The sequence below is a fragment of the Gambusia affinis genome, linkage group LG09 (genome assembly GCF_019740435.1).
Source record: "Gambusia affinis linkage group LG09, SWU_Gaff_1.0, whole genome shotgun sequence".
Classification (NCBI taxonomy): Eukaryota; Metazoa; Chordata; class Actinopteri; order Cyprinodontiformes; family Poeciliidae; genus Gambusia; species Gambusia affinis.
In genome coordinates, this window is record NC_057876.1 from 16,785,821 (window position 1) to 16,791,820 (window position 6,000).

A 6,000-nucleotide genomic window follows, 5' to 3' on the forward strand; every position below is an offset into this window, starting at 1 on the left:
GAGAAAAACAATGATGACCTCAAGGGAATGTTGTGGTCTACGCATTTCAAGATTTTCTAAAACCCAGTTTTGAAACTCATTCCGAAGTAATTATATAAGCAACTCAAAAGACTCAACCAACCCAAGGAGAGAATGAGCGGGTCGTTTATTTGCATCTGACTGGGAATGCGCCAAAGAAGAAAGGTCTCCATGTGTTCAGGAAGCTGGTAGAGAAATATCCCAAAAGCCATGCAGCTTTATGTGTAGCAAAACTGGTTCTGCAAGTTAGGAAAAACCAGTGGCAACTATTTGATGGTGAATTCAAAGCGCTTCTTTGGAGTGGCTTTTCTTTTCTTTTCATGGTAGTTATTTGTAGTTGGTAAACAGCTTAATGGCGCACTACCGCCACCAAATGGCAAGGCGTGCCATTTGGTGCCAGTCAAAATTTTAAATATGTATTTCAAAATAAACGCGTAACAAATAAAAATAATTGTAAAAAGCAAAAAAAAAAAAATAAAAAAAAAATGCATTACTGAGGAAATGAATTAGTTAACTAAATCATCCTGAATAAGCCAGTACACTAACATATTACAGATTTTGATAGATTGCAAATATCTTTAACCACAATACATTTTCATTAGGCACTCATTGGGTAACAATTGGTGGGTCCTTTGGGTTGAGCCCTTTTTGATTTCAACATCTAACATCAAACAAAAAGTAATATACAAAGTCCTATGGGTATCTAATAATATCAAAGAACAACCACAAACCACAATAATAGATTACATAACTGAATGTGTGTGTAATAGGGTGACTAAGCCCAGGCAGTTGAAAACTAGAAGATGTAGTGGCCTTTTGTCTGCATGAGCATCTGGATTTGGAGCAGAATTTGAAAGCATCTTAAGTCCACACATGGTTGGCATTTAACACATAATTATTCAACTGATATGTATGATGTAAAGCATTATGATGTCAGCAGAAAGACTTGTCACTTTAGTGGTGCCACTGCCCCCATTTAAGCCGATGATTGCGAATGCATTTGATAGTGGTGAAATGCTGACAATGTATTGTTGTGCTGCACCTATTTTCCCCTGTGTGGACCACCCAAGTCTGTTTTATAGTTTCGAGACCCGACCAAAACCCCTTAGGGTCATTACCTTGAAATATAATAGGATTTGGTTAAATATAAAACATGCTTCATTGCCAAGAATGATCAAATGTTACAAGTCATACAAAACAAACAGATACAGCGTGACGTTCACCGTCCAGCGCTGGACTCCAGTCAGAACACCTTAAGGGTGCATGTGAGCACATAAAAGATAGAAGAAATATTGAGATAAAAGAGATATAAGACAGAATCATAAATACATAACAATATACTTGAAGGTAACCTGATAACAGAGTTTTGCCATTACATCCAAACTCTTCATATAATAGCGTAACTTCCTCCATATGAATCAAGAGCTGCACGTCTATGTAAGGTGGGGATTTATATTATTTCAAAAGTCACTGCATCCAAGCATGTAACACCAAGAGTTTTGAAGGCTTCATTTCCACCCAGAAAGATTTTTTTTAAAGCCAGTACAAGTTTGCATGGAATTGCCACTTCTTGCTCCGTCTGTTATCAACCCGTAGAGCACATTGGTGAATGATGTGTGGTTAACATCCACCGGTCAACTAAGCAGCACAGCAGAAAAGGTGACAGTAGTCACATCAATAGTAAGGATTTAGAAGTGGGCAGGGTGAGATCAAACTCTGAAGCAGCAGCGTTGAGTGAAAGCCCTTAAGATTCAGATTTTCAAGTCTAAGGATTCCAACTGTTGCACTTCACCAATTACACAACAGGCTGGAGAAGGAAAGGTGAGGGGAATACCTACCATTGTGTGTAAAATTTCAAACTATTGAAACCCAAATTAAATGTTAATGCCTGACCATTTCCGTCAAATTTCTGAGAACCTTGTAAATACCTATGAACAGCTGTTTGCTTGAACTTCCATGGCAATTCACATGACAAAAATCCCACTTTTGCATGTCTGTGGCTTCCAGCAGTTCTGCTTTCACAACAAAACTAATTACATATCAATTACTGGAGACTGGGGCCTTGAGGGAAATGCATGACCTTGTCTCTGAGTTTTCAGCAGTTTGAAACATTTCACATCAATTCCTGACCATTCTCATTTGATTCCTGAGAAGATTGCAAGCTGACTTTAACAATCTTTTGCCTGAACGTCTGTTGTAATTCTCATGACAAAATCACAAAGTGGTTCAATAAATACGTCCTTTTTTTGTTTTCCCTTTATTTTTGATCTAAGATCAACAGTGAGTTTTCTACAAAACATACCTTGTTAGGAGATCAAACAAGCTTTGCTAGAGAACAATTCAGCCTTTCTGGTTGCTTAAAACCCCACAAACATGTCATAAAGAAGAGAATTGACTTGCATGATGTTGATACTGTTTGTTTTTCTGTTGATGTTTCCACAGGCTGTTGCTAACAAAATTCAGCATTTGCCAGTTTATTTCTACAGGCATCCAAGATCTTTTGGCCAGCTGCCTCTTTTCAAACAGCATGGTGATTCATCCCTGGTCATGTTACATTGGCAAGTGAATCACAGATCTCATGGATGGTCCAAAACTTTTATAAAATCCTTATCCTTGCTGGTAGTGTTGCTCTATGAGGCCCTCGCCCTGTTTTTATCCTCTCCATCTCTTCCGAGGCATGAACAGCAGGATCCCTGGGAGAGGGGATGATATTGTTATCCTGGAGGCTGCAACGCTCCATGGAGCTATGCATCAATATCTCCCATCTGCCTTTGATGTTCTATAAATAGATAAACCTTTCTCTGTGATAATGAACCTGGGATTGAAGATGTTTCCCGCCTGCTGCATCTTTGTCTGTAGGCTGACTTGGACAGGGCAGAAAAACGGTGGGCAGCTCCTTTCAGAACACTGCCTCAGTGGGAGAATACCTTATCAGAGTAGGATTAACAGGTAGCATTTCTTATAGTTGTAGTTACAATGAATATATCATCTCCTGCTGTTGGATTTGCAGTCACAGGCCTGAACACTCGCAGCTTTACTCAGTTAACTGACATTTCACAGCTGCCAAAATTGAAATGTCACCATGTGAGATTTTGCAATTCAAGTTTAGGTTTTGTCTCATAGTCTGGCATAACTGCAACTGGACCATCCGTTCTCTACTGTGAAGTTCATCAAACTAAAGATAGAAGGGAAAACGGATAAACAGTGACTAAATCAATTTGGGTTGCTATAATCATAGTTATTAGTCACAAGCGTCAAAAACAAAAGGAACGAACACTTGAACTGCATCACTGTGTGAGATAAATCTATGCACCTGAGTTTGACTTTAGAAATAGAATCATAACAGTAATCATAAGAGTTTTTAATTGCATTCTTGATTATTGAGATGCATCAGCATTTAGAAAATAATTTTTGAAGACTGATATTTTTATTTGTGGCGGGGTTCTATCATGACTTGGACAGAAACATAACAGGCCAATGCCATAGTTCATTTTAGATGGTTTTATTGTGGAAAATGTTGAAAAAGCTGTGCAGCATATTTAAAATGGACATCCAGGCAGGTAAAAAAAACAGCAGTACCTTCATTTTTTTGAATATCTGAACCGGGAAAATGTTTGACAGTGAAAATTACAAGCGAGCATGGATATGACAACTGAGGCAAGAACATCGCATGTTAATTCACAACGAACTGCGCCAGTTTGAGCTGAAAGCAAAAAGTAAGTCATGTCGGATGTGCATGTTTGTCTTCTGTGTGATTGTATGTCGACACAGATTTTACTGTAGAACTACTCCCAGCTTGTGATGGTTCCTCTGTCACACTATTATTAAATCAATAAGAATATAACCAAACAAGAAGGAAATAGACACAAGACCAAAAAGTATGATTTTCTAAGGAATGATAACCTGAGATAATCCCTTTGCTAATCAGAAAACATGATTTAGACCTTTGTTCTTAAGAAAAGTTGATCTTTTCAAAAGAATTACATTTAAATAAACAAGTAATATATCATCAGTTAATAATATCTACACATACTTTATGTGCTCTGCATCTCTCCTTTTCCCTTTCAAGAAACTCAAATGATGCACCAGTCCTTTCCTATTTAACATGGGGCACACACAAACTCTCATTCACCAAGGCTTTTTGGAGCATTTAGTTTACCTCTGCCAACTCTGGCTAATTAAGATACCTTTTATCACAGCAGACAACAACATTACTGGCTCATATTGTCACACCTACATTATGCTGCGTATGTCTAATTGAAAATCCTACTTTATTTTGTGCATTGCAGCTGGCTGAGCAGGTATTGCACAGAGTTTCTAACTGCAAGCACCACTACCAGAGATCATGTGCTGCTTGTTCGTGACTTTAAGCTACTGTGTTTATATAGTTTATGTATGTATCCATATGTATGCTCATGTTAATGTCTGCACTGATGTGTGTATAAGTGTATTATTCCTCCTTCTTTTAAAAGCAAAGTAACAGATGTCCTTTTAAAAGGACAGGGGTATTCAAACCCCACTGTACATTATGATGCATTATGCAGACTAGCTATGTAAGGCTCTGGGTCTATGCAGCTCTCTGCACACACATCAACCAGATGTAAAAGCCATTTCAAAATAGATCAGAGGTAAGGCAAGTCCACAAGGAGACAAAATTTCTGAAGGGGTTTGTGATGATGAGTTCATGAAAGCTGGGGAAAGAAGAAACATCTTTTTCAGTCATGGAAATACACTACAGTGTTGACATTGCCAGAGAAAATCCTCCCTTTAAGTACAGATACGGTCAACGAGAATATTTAAACGTGGTATTTTAGTTTTCATTCATTTATTTGATGGACAAGCCTTACAAAACGACAATAAGTCAGACATGCAAAATATTTACTGGGTCGCCCATTTCAACAACAAATTGGGAATTTAGCGTTTTTTACATTTTTCAACCACATGAAGCATTTAATTTTTATGAAGGGATTGTCACAGTTCCCATCTGTTTGTGGTTTGATTTTCACCTGTGTTTGTATTTTGATCTTTTCAGTGGTGTTTCTCCATATTTAATCATTAGTTTAGATGAGTCTCTAAGTTCTTTCTTGTGTCCTGCTCTGTACATTTTGATTTCATATGTTAGCCTTAGCGTTTGGTTAGTCAGATCCTCTGTTTCCATTCATTTTCTCCTGCGCCCATTATCAATCTTTCACTTGGTTTCATGCTTAGATTCCCATCCCATCTGCTCTGCAATCTGTTGATTATGTTCACCTGGTTTCCATATCACTCATCACATCACATTATTTAAGCTCCATGGTTTCTTCATCTGACTGCAAGCTTTTACAGTATTCTGCTGCGAGGAAGCACTTTTTGAGCAGGAACTAGGAAGATGGTCTGAATTATGAAGTTAAATACAATGCTCTGTGGGGCAGCTATTAGAGCAGGGGTGGGTAACTCCAGGCCTCGAGGGCCGGTCTCCTGCAACTTTTAGATGTATCTCTACTTCAACACACCTGAGTCAAATAATGAGGTCATTAGCAGAACTGTGGAGAATCTGACTGCACTGAGGAGGAGATTCAGCTGTTGGATTCAGGTGTGTTGGACCAGGGAGACATCTAAGAGTTGCAGGACACCGGCCCTCAAGGACCAGGATTGCCCACCCCTGTATTAGAGGCTGCAGAAGAATTGGGATAGTTGTTCACATTCTATGCCAGTGACTATAAACATACAGTGACTTGCAATGAAAACATATTCACCAATGGCTGTGAAATATGACTCTACAAAGAAATAACTCAGACAGGCTAAGTACCAAAAAACACTTTCCAGATTATGGGTTCTAAAAAATTGAGAAAAAATATGCAGTTTTCTCCTTGCACTTCAAACTTATTCAAGACTTTGTGTTGGTCTATCAAATAAAATTCAAATGAAATGTGTTAAGGTTTGTAGTTACAAATTGACAAATTATAAAAAGTGTGAAAAGGGGTTTGAATACTTTTAAAATGC